This window comes from Vanessa atalanta, chromosome 1, assembly GCF_905147765.1.
Source record: "Vanessa atalanta chromosome 1, ilVanAtal1.2, whole genome shotgun sequence".
In the NCBI taxonomy this organism is placed as follows: domain Eukaryota; kingdom Metazoa; phylum Arthropoda; class Insecta; order Lepidoptera; family Nymphalidae; genus Vanessa; species Vanessa atalanta.
This window is the reverse complement of record NC_061871.1, coordinates 10,839,546-10,851,424: the sequence shown is the minus strand read 5'-3', so window position 1 is coordinate 10,851,424 and position 11,879 is coordinate 10,839,546. Positions and strand designations below refer to the sequence as shown.

At 34.4% G+C, this 11,879-nt stretch overlaps 1 non-coding gene across 1 annotated transcript; it reads left to right on the top strand.

The window, feature by feature from the left end:
* Positions 1-1,903: 1,903 nt before the first annotated feature.
* Positions 1,904-1,976, top strand: Trnav-aac. Its single transcript has one exon. It is a non-coding gene; the product is annotated as a tRNA-Val (tRNA).
* The last annotated feature ends 9,903 nt before the right edge of the window (positions 1,977-11,879 follow it).

Genomic DNA, 11,879 nt, shown 5'->3' with positions numbered 1-11,879 from the left:
ATAATTTCTTTATTATTAAAAAAAACATTCTCGCTAAAATTGTATGTTTATAATTGAAACCCAAACAACAAGTTTATTTTTTTTATATTAATTGCAGTGCTTTATCAGTATTGGATATCGCGAACTAAAGATAAAAGGTATTGAAGAGCAATAAATTGAAAAAAAAAATATTTAAGCTCGTTGATAACAATTGTATAAACTAGTTTATTTGATTTTATCGCATAATATTTTTTTATTGAACATTTTCATCTTCAAGGCAGAGAAAAAAAACATTGGACAATTCCATGGTAGTATTGAATTTTTAAATATATAGCATAGTACGAGAATATAAAATTCGTCGTTGATCAGAGCAAGGTACGTAAGCAGCCTCTAATACAAATCTTATTTAAATAAAACTAGTTTTTAACGGATTTAATCGCGTATATTAATTATTTTTAACATCCCGACGTTTCGAGCACTTTGCAGTGTTCGTGTCACGGGCAGACAAACTAGTTTTATTTCAATGTGTAATAATCGCGAAAATCTAAGACAACATTAAATCTTATTTAATTTAAATTTGTTATCCAGGTGTTACCGGCCAGGATCAGAATAAAATTATTAAATAAAAATTATGGGCTAGGATAGGGATTTCTGGGTACCACTCTTTCAATAGACATGCTACCGCTAAAAAGGAATACTAAATACTCTTGTGTCCGGCTGGAAACATCATAGTTCCCAAGGTGGCGATAAGGAACGGTTAATATTTATTCCAGTCCCAAGTCTATGGGCAGTGATGACCACTTGTTGTCATTATCGGTCCATTTACCCGAATAATAAAGAAATAAGTAATACGAAAGTACGTGTGAGAATTTTCATATACATCAGAGGTCTTGAAAATGGCGGAAATTACTTTAAAATATTGCGTTACATAAATAAATGATAAGTCAAGCTAATACAAGCGTCTTAAAAAATGATATTCCAACCAAGAGTTTGAGCTCTGGACCTCGGGATCTAAAGTCTCGTAAACTATAGCAGTTAGCTATATATACTTGCTGAAAACATAATAGATAGTTTAAAATAAACAGAACTGGGAAGTGGCCAACTCGCCAAAGGCTCTACAGAAGGATCTCATCCAGGTCGCACGTGCGGTGATAAATTTATTCTGCAACAGTCTTGTAGTCGATCGTTCGCTTTTGAGTTCAGCTGCAGCCCGCAGTCCCCGGACTCCGTGTACCAACTACAAAAACAACTGTCCGGCATTTGAATCAACTTTTCTAAAACGATCAATTGAAACTATTTTTTAACTGAAAAATAGAGTAAGAGTATATTAATATTTTTAAAAATCGAAACATTTTTGAGTAGCTGGATGTTTTCGTGTATATTATTATATGTACTACGCACATATATAATTGTTTGAGAATGTAACATAAGCAAACTAAACAAACATTGTGAAGTGACAACGCTTAATTACTTCGCCAGCATATAAAGGAGCTGTTAGGTGTTGCATATATAACCTTTTAAAAGTAGCCTGCGTCCTTCCTTGGAGTTGAAGCTTGCGTCATACCGAATTGCATTAATTTTGATTCAATGATTTGGCCGTGAAAGGGTGACGGATAGACAGACAAGAGTTACTTTCACTTTTATAATAGTTCTAGTTACAAAATAATGGATGAAGTAGTTCTATTGGGATATATTTTGGAGGTCTGACTATTTATTCTAGTTTTAAATAAATAATTATATTCATTATATAATAAATACTAATACAAAAAAAAAAAACTGACTAAACTTACTTCGTTAGAGCAATGATCGTTAGGTCCAGTCTTGTCAGACAAGGTGAGATTACTTTCTAAGTAATCTTGATACATAATTTTTATAATTAGATTTGTCTTGTTAACAGAATGTTATATTAGTTTCTCCTACTATCGTTTCCGTGGTGTAGCGGTTATCACATCTGCCTAACACGCAGAAGGCCCCCGGTTCGATCCCGGGCGGAAACATTTTTTAATTTATTCTTATATTTTAGTATGTACATTTATATTGTAGTATCATCCAAATATATAAAATTACTCAAGTTAAATAATTTGTAAAATTTACAGTTTATGATCTACGCCGAAGCAATGCCACATAACATTTTATTTACGGAGTCATTTGTTCAAACACATTGAACACTTTACGTACACGAAAGTATGTTTACGATTGCTCATAGATTTATAGAAAAACGTATAAAATGCGAATAGTATAAGCGATATTTTAAAATAACTGTTTTCACGTTTAATCGTGCATACGGGTTTGATCAAGTACGCACAAAATAATATTTGTGCGATATATTTATCACTACAATACGTGACGTCTCTTAGACGTGCTTACAAAAATGGCACATAAGGTTAGACTTAAGCAAGTATAAGTTTTTACATCGTTATACCCAAACATTGATGTACTGTTGAGATGTATCATTATTTTGATTAACAATATTTTTATATATTATAATATATATACATATACGTACATAAGCGATATCGCTTAAATGTTATCATTATTAGATGTTATACTTCTTTGGCGCGTTATAATAAAATGATGAGTGTGATTTACTCAATGTATGTAATGTAAATCACACTCATCATTTAAGCTAATTAAATTTAAATTTTAGCTAAAACCCAATTATGTCTCTCGATACAAAAAAATATTAATACTTTTTTTTAAAACCTGGACCAAACATGTGTACGATATATTCGGTAGACTTAATAGAAGTACTGGCACAAATATTAAAACTAAAAAAAACTATTCGTATCTGATATGCGTTCAATTAGCTTCGTTACAATTTAATTTTTTGTTCACTCGTTTCCATTGTATTACATCAATAACGAGATTACTACAAGCGTATGAATTTATATTCGCTACGAAATCACTGAAAGCCATTCAAAACAAACTTCAATTACTTTTGAATTGTGACAGTGTTATAACGTTCGTGCGTTAATTAAACAAGATAATATATAGAATACGAACTATAAATAAAGGTGATTTATTAATGAATGAATCGTTACGACAAGTTTTAGAAATGAGCTGACGATCATTAGTTGAAAATTTACTAAAATAATTGAATATGTGAGCCGAGATGGCCCAGTGGTTAGAACGCGTACATCTTAACCGATGATTTCGGGTTCAAACCCAGGCAAGCACCACTGAATTATCTTGATGTGCTTAATTTGTTTTTATAATTCATCTCGTGCTCGGCGGTAAAGGAAAACATCGTGAGGAATCCTGCATATGTCTAATTTCAACGAATTTCTGCCACATGTGTATTCCATCAACCCGCATTGGAGCAGCGTGATGGAATATGCTCCAAACCTTCTCCTCAAAGGGAGAGGAGGCCTTAGCCCAGCAGTGGGAAATTTACAGGCTGTTAATGTATGTTAATGTAAAACATTAGATTATAAATTGCTATGTAAGTACTACTATTTAACCTCATATTACACTTTCAAGGTTACGTAACGAGTACTTGTATGACTTATGGTAGAACGTCACAAGTGAAACTGCACGTGCTGGATAAAATTCTGTCATAGATATGTCCACCACCTCGCATTTAGCAGCGTGGTGTATTGCCCAGTATTCTAGGTAATTTTAAAAACTTATTACTTAATTTTTCATTTTTCAAGTTAAAGTACGCCTTTTTACATTAGTCCAGTATTATATACAAAAATAATGTCTGAATACATTTGAACCGAGAAGGCTGATTTTTGGCCGAAATATCAATAACAATCAACGGAAGGTAGATTAAAAATGTGTAGGACCCAAAGTGTAGAGCGTAAATGAAGCAACAAAAAGTATCATACAGTCATTCTTCTATCACGACGCATAGTCGAGTTATCGCAATAAATCGAAATTCAACCCTTTTTCAAGATGGCGGCAAACGCACATAGGAAATCGAGATCGACAATTTCAAGTTTAGCTTTTCTAAGCCATCTCTACAATTTATCATAAAATCAGCGTTCGCGGTTCATATGCATTTCCAAATGTACTTTAATTTGAAGAATACTTATATAAATGGCACTACAGGTCAGCAGATTGGGATGGGATGCGGTCCTTCTTTGCATCCTACCCATGGGGGCAGGTTTGTTTCTCGCCGGATGATCCGAGTGTTGTTGCTGACTCTGTTGCCGATGTGGTACTTCAGGGTATGGAACTATTCATTCCGTATTCTGCGGTCCCCATCGGTGGCAAGTCCCAGCCCTGGTTTGGTCGTTTCTGCAAAACGGCTTCACGCAGAAAATGGGAACGCTACCAAGACTGGGCTAACGCATCAGCGTCTCGTGATGTAAATACCAGCGCAATCAGAAAGGAATATAACTCTGCCTCTAGGTCCTTCAAAAACGTGATTGCTAAGGCGAAAACGGAGTACATTGGCAGAATTGGCGAGAGACTGGTGCGCCTCCCTTCAGGAACACGTGCGTTCTGGTCTCTCGCCAAGGCTGTCTTAGGGAATTTCTGTCAGCCTTCCTTACCATCTCTGCACAAGGACGGTGAGTCATTGGCCCATACAGCGAAGGAGAAGGCTGATCTTTTAGGCTCTCTCTTCGCAGCGAACTCGACTCTGGATGACCGAGGAAAGTCACCACCAACAATCCCGCGGTGTGATACCACGATGCCGGAGGTTAAATTCCGGCAAAGTGCAGTTCGTAAAGCACTCCTTTCCTTGGATATTCATAAGTCGAGTGGACCCGATGGCATCCCTCCAATCGTGCTACGGACTTGTGCTCCCGAGTTGGCGCCGGTCTTAACGCGTCTTTTCCGGCAATCCTATGCATTCGGCGTCGTCCCGAACTCCTGGAAGACTGCTTTGGTGCATCCGATCCCTAAAAAGGGCAACCGCTCAGACCCGTCCAATTATAGGCCTATAGCCATCACCTCCTTGTTCTCCAAGGTAATGGAGTCCATTATAAACTGCCAGCTCCTGCGGTACCTAGAGGAGTACCAGCTGATTAGCGACCGCCAGTACGGTTTCCGTCGGGGTCGCTCAGCCGGTGATCTTCTAGTTTACCTTACTCATAGATGGGCGGAAGCAGTTGAGAGCAAAGGGGAGGCATTAGCAGCCAGTCTGGACATAGCGAAGGCCTTCGATCGCGTGTGGCACAAAGCGCTTCTTTCGAAGCTTCCTTCCTATGGGCTTCCCGGGAAATTATGCAATTGGATTACCAGTTTTTTGGCAGATCGGAGCATCAAGGTCGTTGTCGACGGTGCATGCTCTGACTTAAAATTCGTCAATGCTGGTGTTCCACAAGGCTGCGTTCTATCACCCACTCTGTTTCTTCTGCATATCAATGACTTGTTGCAAATCAGTAACATTCATTGCTATGCAGACGACAGCACCGTAGACACCTCATACACCGGCCGTGCTAATATTTCTCGGGAAACGTCGAAGAAAACCGGAACAAACTTGTATCTGAAATCGAGTCTTCGTTAAACAAAGTCTCGAACTGGGGTCGGCTAAACCTAATTCACTTCAACCCCAAAAAGACGCAAGTTTGCGCGTTAACTGCTAAAAAAACACCATTTGTCGTATCTCCACGATTCGAGAACATTCCGTTAGCCGCTACAGCTAGTATCGGAATACTTGGCGTTGATGTTTCGAGTCTCGTTCAGTTCCGCGGTCAATTGGAAGGCAAAGCCAAATTGGCATCAAAAAAGCTTGGTGTGCTCAGCAAGGCAAGACAGTATTTCACGTCGGCCCATCGTCTAAGACTATACAAGGCGCAAATTCGGCCTCACATGGAATACTGCTCTCACCTCTGGGCGGGTGCTCCCCAGTACCAGCTCCTTCCATTTGACCGTATCCAACGTAGAGCGGCTCGAATTATCGACGATCAAGCCCTTTCCGATCTGCTTGATCCTTTGGCTTTGCGTAGAGATGTTGGATCGCTCTGCATCTTCTACAGAATTTATCACGGGGAATGTTCCGAGGAATTGTTCGAATTAATCCCGGCTGCTGAATTTCACCTTCGGACATCTCGTCAAAATTCCAAATATCACCCGCACCACCTAGATGTCCGAAAATCCACAACAGCGCGATTTTTAAGACATTTTCTGCCTCGCACAACCACTCTGTGGAACCAGCTTTCGCCGGCGGTTTTTCCGAACCGATACGACTTGGGAACCTTCAAGAAAAGAGCGTAATCTTTCCTGAAAGGCCGGCAACGCACCTGCAAGCCCCCCGGTGTTGCAGATGTCCATGGGCGGTGGTAGTCACTTTCCATCAGGTGAGCCTCCTGCTCGTTTGCCACCTTATGACATAAAAAAAAAAAAAATTAATTTATTTATTCGAATAAATAAACTTCTATTATGTATAATCTTAGTATATATTTTAACATGAAATAAAATGTTACAAGAAAGATCACTTATATCACAACGGATGTCCTTAGGGTTGCTACACATTAATTTAAAAATATTATTATAAAGAAATCTATAAAAAGTTAGTGGACCTCGGAATTTCGAAATAGTACCATTAAAGGCTTTATCGATTTAATCATTAAAATAACAATACTGTATAACACTGAGTATATTTGTGATGTTTTGTCAAGTTCTGTTAATAAAATTTAGCTGTAGTAGTTTATATTATGTGATATTCTTTCTTCTTTTATCTGTATTTTTTTCGTAATATTTTTGTAATTGAAAATTCTCTTGTTATCTTTTTTTTTTTGTAATATTTTTGTAATCTCAAAAGATAAGTATTATTATTAAGCAGCTAGACAGTGATCTTCAGCAGTGCTGTGTACGTCTGTAATTGGTACATACATCAGATAAGTGTCAGTTTTAAATGTTTAGTGTTAAGTGTTTAATGTATGTACTGTTGATGTGCCATTCAAATAAAATAAAATAAAAATGAGTCCAATACAAATATGCAAATTGCAAAATTTTGCAATTATTTAAATTTTCGATAAAAGAAAGATCATTATTATACCACAATGTTACACAGTTAGGGTTGCAGCACACCAAACGGCTTTAAAGTTTGTATATTGAAAAAAAAAAAGTCATAATCCAAATAATCTCAATTATTTATAGCACAGCACTCAAGCGGAATAGCTTTTTCTTAATACGTCTAGTTTTAAAAGCCTAGCTTCTTTTAAAATTTCTTATAAAGGATAAAACTGTTCTTAGTAAGAACGAGTCGAAACTAGTGGTACATAATAAAAAAGCGAATCAATACATTAAATTAACATATAGAATATTATATAAGACGCCGAAATCCACATTAGGTGTTTTATTTATTTGTTGTTTTAAAAAATCGATTAAGACACCACGTAATTTATTAAACAAAAAAAGTAAAACAATTTTGAGTCAGAAGTATTTTAATGGGACGTTAAACATAGAAGCGTATTTATTAATAAAGAAAATAATAATAAGGTTAAGCAAGGCTTGTATTTGTTAAATACTTTTAGAGTTGGGATTACGGGTTCGAGATTTTTTTTAATCATTAATTTCTTGCTTGAAGATATAGAACCTGCTCGTGCCGACTGGAATCAATTTATTGAATGCGCTCCAAGAAGCTGTTCTCAAGACGAGTAGAACACCTCCTGCCTTTGCCTTGCTTCCTAGTATATTAATCGTTAACTTTATTAAACTAAACATAATTAGATTTTGTATTATATCAATGCTCTATTAACAAAGTTATTACGCATTGCCATACATTATAATTAATATATCGTACAGCTTAATGAGTACAATTTACTGAAACGTTTACAATGAACGGAATCTTGATTTGAATATGAGAATGTGACTAATCCAGTATAATGAGAATATGTCGAGGTACAAACAGATGGGTTACAATTTAAACTGAATTTGCTTTATTGAAGACTATGACAACTTCAAAGGAGCTCCGCAAGCAGGAGCAACTTCAAACGGTCATTGTCATCACAATTCAATTAATTTTTTTTTTTTTTATTGAAGTGACCTTTTCGGATGGTCTGACTATGGTAAGACTAGGAAACCTACACTAGGGAGTACATATATATTTGTCGTTTTTAAAAAATCAATTTAAACGCGTGCCGCTATGTAGTCACTGCAGAAGTGATTTATTTTTGATTTGATTTGAAAGTTTTGATTCAGAAGCGTTTTTCTCAGTAGAATTTCAAAGTAAGAATTTCACTCTTATGAAAGAAATGTCAATTCGAAACTAAAAATGTGACAAACGAATACAAACCAGCTTATAATAGGTTTAAATTAAAATTATTGTTAAAGCAGTGGTGTTAAATGGGATTTAAACGGATGTCATTCCTAACCAAGTAACGGTTGGCAGCCCTAATTTTAAACACGAAAAAAAAAAAAATCATGAAGAATCAGTTAAAAGGAGTGCAATCTGATTTAAGCTAATACTGCCAAATCGGATGAGCTGAAAGTAAATCCTGATCAATTAGCGGTTGACAACCCTAGTTGTTGGTAACGCGTAAACACAAGTCGCTAACGAACCGGAGCCGCCCCTGCACAAATTTGCAATTTCGATTGGTGCTGTTTGCGTGTATGTACCTGCATTGTGACTCCCTTATATGAGTTTTGAAAATGCAAAACAGTTGCAAAAACCTTAGAATATCGCATATATTCTACAGTTAATTGTTTCAATAGTCAAGCAACAGCTCGCGAGTTTTGGTTATTGTCTTAATAATGCTTGTAAGTCACAATGCCTCTAATAATCAGAAATATTCATCAAAAATATTTAATTAAGTACCAAATGATGAAAATAAGTAAATAGTAAATACATTTTATAACAAACGGTTTTTTTTTGCAGGTCTGAGATGTTTCTTTCCGAACCGGTGATATAATTTGGTTAATCAATAAGAAAGTGCAAAACTTCTATGATGAATAAAGATATTCGAATTTTAATTTAAGGTACTCTGAGGAAAGTGAGTTCCAAAAATTTATAAATATCAGATTAGTTATAAAAATCGGAACAGCTTGTCATATTATTACGAATACGTTTTATTAACTGTTGTTAAGAAGAAATATCCAGTTTCTGATTAAAATCAAATTAACTAATTTGGATTTAGCCTAATTGTCATTGGTCATCGTCCCTATTGCGTCATCGTCTGCCACCAGCCACTTATCAGATTAGAGCCAAATAACTTAATCTGACTTAGATCGCTTCAGAAACTGGAGATAAGATTTTTATCTAAAAAAGCATACATTTAAAGTAACTCTATATAATATAAAAACGAATAAATTATACTTAATCCCTTGACATAATGTGTAGGTATTATACAAAACGAAGTTTATCTATATTTTATCCATAAACAACTCTTCGATCCAACGTACTCTGATAGAATAGTAAAATCATTTTTATGTGATCTTTTGAATCTCTCTGTTCCCATAGGGTTTTTGTCACAATGTTGTTTTTTACGACTTGAACGTAAAATTGAGTGGAGGTGCGCTCAGTATCTTCTGGAAATATATAGACCATTCAGATAATATGATTAAGTGTATAATGAGGTATGGGGAAAATACTATACTCTATTCCAACCACAAGAGGAGAAAACCATATTTGGCAAACAACATTTGACAGAAAATTGAAGCGATACCATTGGCGTTTTGAACATCGACGTATATTTTATCGGAAATTTGGAAGTAAAACTAAAGTTTAAAAACGTAGGTATGTGTAATAGTGTTGTATTATAAATAAATATATATTAATTATGAACTCTTAGTAGTGCACAATATAGCTGAGTTATCAGCATTGCATCGAACTACGTCAATCTAAGGTTTGTTTATCTTTTTTCCTACTTCCATCGGAATAGACTATATATATATGATTTTAACTGAGAGCTGGCAGAGTTTGCAATAGACGTCTAATTACTTTAAGTAGTTTAATTCTTTTATATATTGATTATTATAAAATAAAGTATTTTATTTTAGTATAGAATAGAAAATATAAGTTATTTTGATACAGTTTCTTTTCAATATTAAAAATTATATCGATTCTAACATTATTGCATGCAAAATTAACTATATCCGTTTTTTTGGTCACCATAGTCGAAGTTGAAATGTAATCATATTCTGTATCAACAAGTTTGTTTATTTTTTAAAAGATTAATAATTTGTTGATACAAGTGCAAACCTTAAATATGACCTTTAAATATATAAAAGTTTAAAAAAAGAGAAGTTGAAATAAAAAACAATCAGTGTCGTTCACGTGAAGGAAATCGCGGTTAAAATCGCGTATTGTTAACTTTCGCTCAGTTTCAAGAAGTCCTTCAAAAATGTTATTGATTTCGATAGCAAAAGAAGTAATTGAATAAAGTGCTTTTATAAAATTGGCAGGCTCGCTTTGGAACGTTAACCACTCAGTCGCTTTGCAAGTTTAACAATATTTCAGTTTCAACGTCATACGAACACATCGTTTCGTTTTATTTGCCGGTACTCAATGGTCAACCGCCGTTTTATTTCCCATAGCATGCATATGTTCGAACGGCTTAATATAAAAGATTTTTTTTTTTTAATCAAAATACTGTTTTGATCGCGACTTCAAATAGGCTTACTGACGTTGTTGATTGATTTTATTAAAAAACTCAAATGTGTTTTGAAATTCATTTCAAATATGCTGATAAAATGGAGCCGGTATTGCAATGATAGAGACTTAAATCCTGTGGGATCGCTATTTTGGTTATGTTTTACTTTCAATTTTAATATAATATTCTATCTAATAGGTGATATATCGAAATAATAGTGTTATTTACACACACATGTTTTTGAAATGGATATGTCAGACAAAAATAAATTACAGGATTGCCATGGTTATGCCAGTTTATAGATACATGTATTTTGATAATTTGTAGCCAAAAAATATACACGAATAATATAAAAACTGACTTTGAAAATTTATAAGAAAATTCACTTCAAATAAAAAATTAGCAATGTCCGCTATCGAAAAAAAAAAAACAAACAAAAATCAATAAGCTAAGCCTCCTTTTTTTTAAAAGTCAGTTAAAATTATCAATTGCCTCCGAATCTATATTCGAAATGCGAAAGTATCCTTTGACGCTTTCACGGCTTAGCCACTGAGCGGCAAATTTGATGAAATTTTTTATGACGCATGCTTGAACTTCAAGGAAGGACATAGTCCTTCTATACCTATACCTGACACCTGACGATCCCTAAAACGCTACCGAAGCCGAGGATGATTACTAGTTTTATATATATTATACAAACAATTTTTACCTTTTTATTTAATTAAAAAATAAAATATTTGAGTGAATGTGCTTAAATGTACGTTAGTACGTACCGACTGATGAATTCGTTTAATCGAAAGACAAAAATTTTGGCTGTAATTCCTTAAAACTGTAAGGACCGACTTAATCGTATTTCTATGACATATACAATTGTTTATTTTTAAAACGAAACTCTTGGAAATTGCGTTCAAAACGCCATTTTACAGGTTTCAATACAAACAAAATTGATTAATATGACCTTAAAACATTTTCGATGTTGATTGACGAATGTCAACACTATGTAGCAATCGTAAATGAAACAAAAGCTGAGATATAAATTAGGACAAATATCGCTATTATTATTATAATAATACCTGTATTAGTTCTAAAATAAACAAGGTTTAACAAACTAATTTATATTCTCACCAGCACATGAATTGGGTTAAAATTCACATCCAACATTGGACCCAACATACTGGCAGATGAAATTAAAACTATATAGATATACGAATAATCATAGAGAAGATTACATACTATAAACAATAATTGAAATGATGTTTAGTTTTAATTTGAACAATCAAATAAGATTTTGTTCCGTAACATTATCAAATTAAAAATTCGACTGGTTAAAATATCTATGATGACGTAAATACTCAATCCATAATACTATTGACCACAACTGACGACAACGTTGCTCTGCCACGAGTTGGCAGC